Source organism: Zalophus californianus, chromosome 12 (assembly GCF_009762305.2).
Source record: "Zalophus californianus isolate mZalCal1 chromosome 12, mZalCal1.pri.v2, whole genome shotgun sequence".
Taxonomy (NCBI): domain Eukaryota; kingdom Metazoa; phylum Chordata; class Mammalia; order Carnivora; family Otariidae; genus Zalophus; species Zalophus californianus.
Window position 1 is genome coordinate 95269439 of NC_045606.1, and position 11230 is coordinate 95280668.

Sequence of the window (11230 nt, forward strand, 5' to 3'; positions counted from 1 at the left end):
TTGTCACATATCAGATTTGGGGAGAAAGTTCTAGCTGGTGAAAATATGGTAAAATGTCCTTACTACAGAAACAATTTCTCTGATTCACATGTGTTTGTACCTGGCAACATATTCAGTAAATACCTTTGCTTTTTATGCTTTTCACATTTATTTTAAGCCCCTTTTTAAAAAATAAGTGAAAAAATATATTTTTTAAATTTTACAGGAAACAAAAGGAAAATTAAGAAAATCAAGGAAAATCCTGACAGAGCTTATAATGTTAGGATGAGGCATAGAATTTCTAACCCCTTCCTCTAAACTGCAATAATGTGGTTATTTTTGTCCGTATTGTCAACATTCTTATACTTTAGATTCAAGTTACTACTTATTAGTCTAAAAGGGCTTTTATACTGATATTAACCCAACTTTCGCTCTGTAAAAGGAGAGCATTGATGATCTGTTAACAGGAAATTACTGGAAAGGCATTCTAGGTAGCACCTACTGAACTTACAAGCCATCCAAGTCCACCAAGGTGGTATGAGGTGTTGGAACCTAAAAGGTTTCACTTCTGCAACAAGTCAGGGAAGGTAGTGATCAATTCTCTGTAGACATAAGGGAGTGTGGGAGAAGTTCTAGGAAAATTAAATATTAAAGCCCTCCAGTGACCACTTTATAATATCATAATTATTAATGCTGTTTTTTTACTAAATAAAAATTCTAAATATATATTAAAATTATGTAGACATTTAAAGACATTAATTGAATCTCCTATAAGGTAGATTCTTATGTAATATACAATGTAACAAATGTATTCTTTTATCTATGAAGACAACATGCCTGAAACATACAATAAATTTTAGAGCAATTGGATCTTTTGAGAGCTGGACTTAGAAGCTAAAAGCAGATAATTGGGAGCATGGGAGAGAGAGAATGAAGGATAGCCATTGAAAGTCCCAGTCTGCTCTGAAAACCAAAGAATCAGGCAATGTCATCAGGGTACTATTAGTAAGAGGGGAAAAAGCTATAATTTTGATTTATGTATAAATTTACGAATTTGTATGCAAGGGATTCTACATTAAACTAAGTAGCTAAGGCTCCCAAGCAGTCCCAACTAAGGACACAAGGGCAGACCAGAACTAACAAAGCAGCAGCCGCCGTGGACATTCTTAATGGTTGGGCTGCTGCTTTGTTAGTTTTATAAATTCTTTAGGTGTGAGACACACAATGGAGGCTAGTAGGTTGAGTATAAGTAAAACCAACTTTTTGAAATTAAAAAACTGTGTTTTTATTAAACTATGGATACATATCTATGCTACTATAATTTTTTTAAAAATCATTAAACATATATATTTTTTTCATAATTATTCATCTTCTTCAATTTAGAACCAGAAAATCATACCTATTCCCCTGCCTGATGTCCAATCAGATTTTGGATGTGATACACTATAATTTTTAAAATCCTCATTTATACCATTTTATTCATATAATAAAGACAAACTATATCATGTTACTTGATGTTCATAGATTCTGAAATCAGAGAAATCCTTTATGGAATTCAGTATTGATCACAGAATTTTGTATGGGTTTTGTAACTGGTGCTGTGGGTGCTCCATCTATAATACTTTGCCTTCCTCCTTCAGTGTGCATGGGTCTGACTTCCAAGTGCCAGCATCTGAATTTCTTTGCCTGATCACTTTCCCTGACCTCCAGAACCACTTTTCTAGCCCATTGGGCTGGGGAAGAGAGCCCTAATGCTTGGTGCACCCACCCCAAGACCTTCAATCGGTAACTGATTCTACTTAGTGTATCAGTTCAGCTTCAAGGAAATCCACCCTCCTTGCCCTACAGGTAACTTCACACCAAGATGCACATTCTACACTGGCTCCAAGATATTCCCATTAGGCTCAAGCTTCTGTTACTACGGTTTGGTCTACTTGATCACCTACCCATCAGGGACTGGCTTTTCTTGGTTCTCCTCCTTTCCCACACCTCTACCTGTATTTCCTAGGATTACCTTCTAAAAACCACCTTAGATGAATAATTGTCTAGGGGTTGGCTTCTGGAGGAACCGAAGCTAAGATAGATATTTAAGTAGAATCAATATTTATATTTTTTATTCATAATGGGAGAAGATATTCAGGGACGACAGGCAATTTTGAACATGAAGAGAAACCTGACATGATTTTTATGTTTATAAATATGAAAGCTATTTGTGGAATTCTGGGTATTCTAGCACCAAAATATTTTATTGTCAGAATATATTGCATTGTAATTTAAAAAATTCTCATTTATACCATTTCCTTCATATAATACCTGAACAGTGTTAAACTGATGTTCATAGATTTTAAAAACAGTAATGATCACAAATTTTGGGGAATGTGCTTATGACCCTCATGTTTTATTTCTAGAAACTGATTTTATAAAGGGAAATAGCCCAGATTATTTTTGTCAAGTAAGCTTCCCAAACACTTAATTTTTCTAGGAATAGGTAAATCATACATTTTAAAACTAATTACAGAAGTGTCCACAATTAATACTTCTGTGGTCACATGGTTTGTATTGTCAAGCAAAAAGATAAGCCCTTGTTTCAATTTTCTTTCATAAGATATCCCCCCCCCCCGGGACTTTAGGAAAGTTATAATCTTATGAATATTCATATATAAATGTGGAGCAAAAACAAGTTTAAATAAATTAAAAGGATTGAAATTATGCAAAGCATCTTTTCTGATCATAATAGAATAAAACTAGAAACCAATAATAGTAGAAAAAACAAAAAACAAAATCATATGTGGAAATTAGAGAACACATTTAACAACAATTGTTCAAAGAAGAAAATACAACAGAAATTAGAATATACCTTGAAACTATTCAAAACAAAAACAGAATACATCAGAATTTATAGGATCCATAGAGAACCATGCTACAAAGGAAATTTATAGCTATAAACACTTGTATTAAAAAAGAAGAAAGGTCTCTAATATAGCCTAATATTATATCTTGAGGAACCTAGGGAAAGAAGAACAAACTAAAGACAAAGCTAGAAGAGAGGAAAGAATAAAAGTTCAAAGCTGAGATAAATGAAGCAGAGAATAGGGAAAAAAATAGAAAATCAATGAAATCAGAAGTTCTTTGAAAATATCAATAAAATTTTTAAGTAGATTAATGAAAAATGAAATTATTAAAATCAAATGATTGTGGGGAGATTACTACTGATTTTATAGAAATAAACAGGAGTATAAGAGTACCATGAGGGACATCTGGGTGGTTCAGTCAGTTAAGTGTCGACTCTTGATTTTGGCTCAGGTCTTGATCTCAGGGTTGTGAGATTGAGCCCTGCATTGGGCTCCTTGCTCAGTGGGGATGCTGCTTGAGATTCTCTCCTTCTCCCTCTGTGCCCCCCCAACCCTGCTGGTGCACTCTCTCTCTCTCTCTCCCTCTCTCTCTCAAATCTTTAAAAAAGAGAGTACCATGAAAATTGCATAACCTGATGAAATGGGCAAATTCCTAAAAACACACAACCTATGAAGATTCCACGTGAAGAAATAGAAAATCTGAACAGATCCATAACTAGTAAAGAGTTTGAATCAGTAATTAAAAACTCCCCAGCGATGAAAGTCTGGACCAGATGATTTCATTGGTGACTTCTGCCACTGTTTAAACAAAATCTTTCATAAACTTTTCTGAAGTATTGAAGAGGGGAGAATACTTCCTAACTTCTTCTATGAGGCCAGCATTACCTTGTTACAAAAGTCAGATAAAGACACTACAAAACAAAACTGAATCTCTATATAAATAGGTAAAATTTCCCAATAATCAGAATCTGGATCCAGGAGCATATTAAAAACATTAGACAGTATGGTCAGGGGGGAGAGGGTATTCCTAGAAGGCAGCCTTAGTTCCACATACAAAAATCAATCAATGTAGTACATCATATTTGTACAATGAGGGGGGAAAAGCACATGTTCATCTAATTAATGGAGAAAAAGCATTTGACAAAACTCAATATCCTTTAATGATGAAAAAAAGGAGAAAATGACTCCACAATCTAGGAATAAGAAAGGAACCATGAGAAAAACCATAGATGAAGCCTCTCCTACTTTTTGGTCCATTTTCAATCAACAGGGTTGGGTTTCACATGAAAATTACAAACCAAGGCAATCCCCTTCTGGGAGGTCCAGGAGACCCGTGCAGAGAATCCAGATGATCTGTATCAGGACTTCCAACTCAAGGAAACTGTGAGATAAATAGTGTTGTTTTAAGTTGCTACATTTGCAATAATTTGTTATGGCAGCAATAAAAAAATATGCTTTGAAATAGACATCATTTGTAGCTCTGGCCTGGGCTGATCGTTGATGGCTCTTTACTGCAATGGTCCTTTTAATTGTCTGATTTCAAGATAATTTCACAATTGTAAATATCCCTGAGGACCCAAAGAGATTTTGTGTGGGTATTTGTTGGCATTTATCATACTAGAAACTAAAACAATTTTAAAACATTTAAATCACTTAAAAGATAATTACATCATATAATATGTATTTAAAACAAGAGTGAAGAGATGGCACTGTTTTATATTTTTTGTAAAATTCTTTATTCATCAAGGACAGCTAGATTTTTGTATTTGCTTCTATATCCAGTCTTAAAAATAGAAAGTGTTATGTAGCCTTTGAAAAACTCCATTATACCCTCATGAGTGAATGATGGTAGAAAGAGAGTCATGTTTTAGATTATTAAGAAAATAATTTTGACCTCATGGACAATTTCAGAGGGTCTCAGAATCCCTGAACTAAAGATTAGGGAACTGCTGACTTAGTTTACTTAAACTTGAGTCACCCTGGCTGTAAAATGATTATATCAACCATATATATACTCCATGGAAAACATTTGGTACATTATCTGAAATAGAATAAGGACTCAATAATTATTGCTTATGGTTATTACAGTCCTTTCATAATTGCACACATCACACACCATTGCAGATAGAGCTACACCTTAACTTTGGGATCTGTTCTTTCTCAGGTTTGCCCTAACAGGTTTGTGGAAACTACCTCTCAACAGTCAAAATCCTGGGCTCTCATAGGCCTTCATGGGGTCTGAAGAAAAGCATGAATTCATAAAACTATAGTCATTTTGAAGGCTTAAATATTATATTTTGTCACCCTGTTTTTTTTTTTTTCTCATGAGATATTCAAAGTCTGTGAGTATAAAGAGCATGATGCTAGGATGTGCCCTGCCTCTTCCTAGAATTTTCCTCCATGGTAATTTAGCCCTTTGTTTTCTGAGCTTCTGTTAACCTATTCTCTACTGGGGAGATATTATTTAAGCTAAATAATAGGTAAAAAGATGTCTAGGAAGAAAGTCCTGAATAGTTGGTGATGGGATAACTACATCCACATGGAACCATTTGGGCAGTATGAGACCCAGGCAAATGTCCCAATTGTAATTAACTCCCTGAGACTGGAGGGTAGATGGCTCTCAGCTGTAAGTAAAGGACAGATTTAACCCAGTAAACAAGAAGTTATGTACATTATAGTCAGATTATTCTTAAGCTTCGTAAAGTCTCACTTTCCAGTAACTCTTCTTACTCTTTCTTGGTATTTAATATAAAGAGAGAATGAACCAAAGGAAGCACATTTTATACCAGGTTGGACCAAATTGTATAAAACCTTGAGAGTCAGCATGATAGAAGCTGAAAAGCTAAAGTGGGACAACTTCATAGAAAAGGTGAGTTTGAGATTAGAGTCATAATTATTACAGAATCTTTCCCTCTGATTTCTTCTGGTGATGATATGTCTGGATTTTTTTTTTTCTTATTTGCTTTTTAGACAGAAGATAATGACAGAGATAGATTTGACTGAGAACTCCCATGTCTAGGAATTTATTATAGGAAAATGATACACAAAATTTATGAATTTACACAATTTGTTGCCTACAATATAGGTAGAAGGTAATCATTAAATCAGTTAAAATATAAAATAGTATGCAGCTGTCAAAATACATTGCAGAAAAATATTTTGTCATGGAAAATGTACATGAAATGATTCTAAAAGAATACTGTTTAATTTTTAATTATATATGAAAATACATGTAGAGTAAGTAATGAAACATGCAAATTATTAACAATGATCACATTTGGTCATATTTCACAGTATTATCTATTTAGTCTTTTATTGAATTTCATGTTTTTCTGAAATATTTTTGAAAATTTGAAAATTTTTGAAATTTTGAAAATCTCATATGAGGTAGGTAGGTGCCTCTTCATTCACATAGTGAACCAGACTATTGAAACTAATCTGTGACTCTGAAATTACCAAGTCTGAGTATCTAAATATAAAGAAAAACAAAAAAATTTAAGCAAGATAATATTTTTTGCCTAAAATACACAACTGCATAATATCAAGATCATTTTCTTTAATCTTAATATTTATTTAGTAAAATAGATTTGGCTCTCCAAAAGAAGTCTGTAAAGATGTATTAGGATTAAACAGATAATTCATTATCCCCTTAACAGTTTGTGTGCCAAATTATATGCTTTACCAATTAAATGAGGCTATTAGAAATTTGGCAACAAGCATGATAAAAATACTGTTAATGATCTAATAAAATCAGATATTTTTTTGAAAATGATTCTTCACTAAGAGGAACTAGACCTTTTTTGTGAAATAACTGATTTCAAGTTGAAGTGGGAAATGTACAAGATGAGGCTAGAACAGCTTAGTAAGCCAGCAGTAAGAAAGTGCTTTAAATTCTGGAGTAATTTTACAATGGAGATAACCTGGAGACACCACCTTAACCAAGAGATCTACATTAGAATCACCAATTGGGATAAATTAACATTATCTCTATTAATGAAAGCCATTAAGAAGGACACTTTTTTTTTTAAGATTTTATTTATTTATTTGACAGAGGCACAGCGAGAGAGGGAACACAAGCAGGGGGAGTGGGAGAGGGAGAAGCAGGCTTCCCGCTGAGCAGACAGCCTGATGCGGCTCGATGCCAGGTCCCTAGGATCATGACCTGAGCCAAAGGCAGACGCTTAATGACTGAGCCACCCAGGCGCCCCAAGAAGGACACTTTTTAATATGCTATCAGAAATGTATATTTTGAACTAAAAAATGGACAATCAATGGAAAACCCAAATCAAGAGACATAAAACTAGTCTATACTCTTTAAAAATATCAGTTTTAAGGTAAAGTCTGAGTGATTTCAGATTAGAGGAGATAAAATATGTGATATTGGATTACATCTTGGACCAGAGGGGCAGAAAATGCTGTGTCTAGAATAGAGAATCATGTTAATATTACATCTCCTGATTTTGTTTAATTATCCTGAGGATAGATGAGTGAATCTTGTTCTTAGAAAAAAATACTAAAGTTTAGGGACAAATTGGCATTGTGGCAGCATTTTACTCTCCTGTGATCCAGAAAAAAATTAAGGTGTATATAGAAAAAAAGAAATGATAAAGTAAACTTTAAAACAACTTGGTGGGGTGTCTGGGTGGCTCAGTCGGTTAAAGCATCTGCCTTCCGTTCAGGTCATGATCTCAGTGGGGAGCCTGCTTCTCCCTCTTTCTCTGCCAACCCCCCCCACTTGTGCTCTCTCTCTCTCTCTGTCAAACAAATAAAATCTTTAAAAAAAAAAGCAGTTTGGTAAAATGTACATAGTAGTATTGTTTTAATTTTTGGATATTGATCTGAAAGTTTGAATTACTTCAGAATAAAAAATTTTAAACTAAAGAAAATGGAGAGAAAAAGTCAAGTAGGGACAAGCATACAAGCTTCCTTTGAGTTCATTTTGAGGTAAATATCTTCAATTTTCATTGATATCCAGCTCTGACTTTTCTATCCCACTTCAGTCCTTTATAAACTATCATGGCATGGGGGACAACCAATTATGGATCACGGAATTCATCCTGGTGGGATTCCAGCTCAGTGAAGTCACAGAAGTTCTCCTCTTCTGTATCTTTTCCCTGTTGTATATCTTCAACCTGCTGGCAAATGGCATGATCTTGGGACTCATTTGGCTAGACCTCAGACTGTACTCCCCCATGTATTTCTTCCTTTCTCATTTGGCTATCATTGACATACACTATGCTTCCAGCAATTTGCCCAATATGCTGGAAAACCTAGCAATACCCACAAAAAATATTTTCTTTGTCTCATGCACTATGCAAATAATTTTGTTTGTGACTTTTGCTGCAGCAGAGTGCCTGATTTTGGCTGTGATGGTCTATGACCAGTTCATGGCAATCTGCCATCCACTCCAATACACCATCATCATCAACTGGAGAGTGTGCATGGTCCTGGTTGTCACTACTGGGCGTATGGGTTTTTCCCTGGCCCTCGTGCATCTAATTCTATAAAGTTGACCTTCTGTGGGCCCCAGGAGGTGAACCACTTCTGTGAAATCCTATCTGTCCTCAAAGTGGCCTGTGGTGGTACTTGGATCAGTGAAGTTTTTGTCTTTACTGGTGGTGAGTTTATCTTAGTTGGCCCCTTTCCCTGATGTTGGTCTCCTACATTCACATCTTCTGGGCCATCCTGAAGATCCAGACAAAGGAGAGGCACAGAAAAGCTTTTTCCACCTACTCCCCCCACTTCTGTGGGGTTGGATTCTACTTTGGCATAGCCATAATCGTTTATTTGGTTCCAGACAATAGCCAACGTGAGAAGGAGCAGAAAATCCTTACCCTGTTTTACACCCTCTTCAACCCATTGCTGAACCCCCTCATTGACAGTCTGGGGAATGCTTAGAGGGCAATATAAAGGAAGTTAGAATTTTGCATCAGGGAACTTTTCTCCTTAAGAGGTGATTGGTGGTGCAATAAATCTCAAGAAAATTCCCCAAGAAGAGGCATGATTCAATGATGAGAATTATCAGAGTTACATTAGCCAGGCAGGGGAATAAAAATCCCTGGGTCCTCGTTCTTCCATGGAGACAATAATATATAGATCAATTGCCATTGTGAAAAACCAGTTAAGAGGCTGCAGCACCCAGAGAAGCACAAAGCCAAGAAGAAATACAGTGGAGTGATCAGGCAAATCCATGGCATTTTTCCTGCCCTAGTCACTCTCCATCCCTGGCCCAGTGTGGTGTGATCAGAAGATTCCTAACTCTGCTTTCCCTCTGGAGGGAAGGAGATGAGTGGACCATGGGTATTACATTCTGGCTTTCAGGGCCTGGCCTGAGGGATTGTTTTCCATCTGGTGTGATTTAGAGCACTGATGACAATGGCAGTTTGGGGGCCATGTTGGGGGCACTGAGAAGGCAAACATTCCAACTTGCTGTCAATAGGGATATTGTAGCATCTCAGACAAACACCAAGGGGAGCAAGAGTTTACAGGCTCCAGAGAAAAAGCAGGCAAACCTCTTTAACTGAGAAAATACATGCACCAGCTCAGAGAAGCTACATCCCCACTAAAGGTTGGAGAGGTCCCCAGAATTTCTAGCAGGGCAGATTGCCCAAGATCTTCTCTTCATGAAGACAGTAAAGACTAGGAGAGGTAGCTGTTTTTCCAAAAGCCCAAATTTCAACTAAAATTCACAAGATGTGCAAAGAAACCAGGAAACCATGGGCCAAAGGAACAAAATTCATCTCCGGAAACCACCACTAAAGAAATGCAAATTTATGAATTACTGACAAAGAACCCAATATAATCATTTTAAAGGTAGGTGCTCAATGATATAAAAGAGAACATAAACAACAAATCAAGGAAAATGATACATGACCAAAATAAAAATATCACCAAGAGGTAAAAACTGAAAAAGAACAAAACAAATTCTGGAGTTGAAGAATACAATAACTGAAGTGAAAAATTCACCAAGAGACCACGAGCAGAAATTAAAAACTAGCTGGAGAGAAATGAAAACAAAACAGACTAAAATGGGATATTGCAAAAGCAGTACTAAGAGGGTAGTTTATAGTGTAAACTCCTACATTAAAATAAAACAAGAGTTGCAAATCAGCAGCCCCACTTTATACCTCAAAGGACTAGAAAAAGAAGAAAAATCAAATCCTAAATTAGCAGAAGGAAAGAAATAAAGATTAGGGCAGAGGTAAATGAACTAGAGAATAGAAAAACCCTCAATAGAAGAAAAAAATGAAAATACAAATTGGTTTTCTAAAAAATTCAAAACTATTGGCAAGCACTTAGCAAGCTGACAGGGAAAAAAGATGCCTAGAACAGTCATAGTTATGGAAACAAATAGAACAGTGGTTACAGGGACTGGAGGAGGGAGGAATGGGGAATTTTTATTTAATGGGGACAGGGTTTCCATTTGGGATGAGAGAGTTCTGGAGATGGATGCTGGTGATGGTGATGATACACAATGTGAATAATGCCACTGAACTATGCATTTAAAAATCATTAAAATTTTATGTGTATTTTTCTGCAATAAAATATTAAAGATATGCTTCAGTTGATAACTATACAAAAAGCTGTCTTTATTGATTATATCATGAGAGGTGCTCAATCTGGCTTCGTAAGACCATAATTTTAATAGAGATAATACTGAAGAGCAATATGCTTCTATCTCACCAATTGTGAGGGCAGTGAAATAAACAATGAAGAAACTCTGAATTCTATTTGAAATAATATCCAAGTAAATGATGAAAAGTTGTGGAAATCTTTAATTCAACTGGAATTATATAAATTTTAAGACACATTTCAAGTTATGGTAAAGTCAATGGAAATCCATTTGAAAATGTTTAAATGGGCCTGGAAGCTAAGACATTGAAAACTGATTTAATGTTAACATTTATTTCTGGCTTATGGTAATTGCCAGTATGGCAAGATTGGCTCACCTGTAGAGATTCTTGGATAAATTTTCCTACCAAAATTTTTAGTGTTTTAATCAATTCGTCTTAAAATGGATTGGGGTGATACCAAGAGATGTGAGATAAGTTTGAAATAACTAACATCACTTACCTTTCATGGTGGTAAAATGTCCTCGGGATTTGGGAAACAGGAGTGAGCAATACTCAGGCTAATGTTTTTGTAGAAAGTGTGTTTTTCTGTAGTCGTCAGCTAAGCATTTCCTTTAGTTTTGAAAGCGTTCTCTTTATTAAGGACTTTCACCTGAATAACAGATTTAATTTGATATTCAATTGTTTGTCAGATAAGTCATTAATGTTTTTTAATTAACTTTATTTTTAGTGCAGTTTTTGGTTTACACAAAAATTGAGTACTAAGTTGAGAGTTCCATATACTCCCTCATCCCTCCCCACACAGTTTCTCCTATTTTTAATATCTTG

The 11230-nt window shown here is 35.4% G+C and overlaps 1 pseudogene; it reads left to right on the forward strand.

Moving 5' to 3' along the window:
* The first annotated feature begins 7852 nt into the window (after positions 1 to 7852).
* On the forward strand, positions 7853 to 8729 carry LOC113911472 (annotated as a pseudogene).
* Positions 8730 to 11230: the final 2501 nt, after the last annotated feature.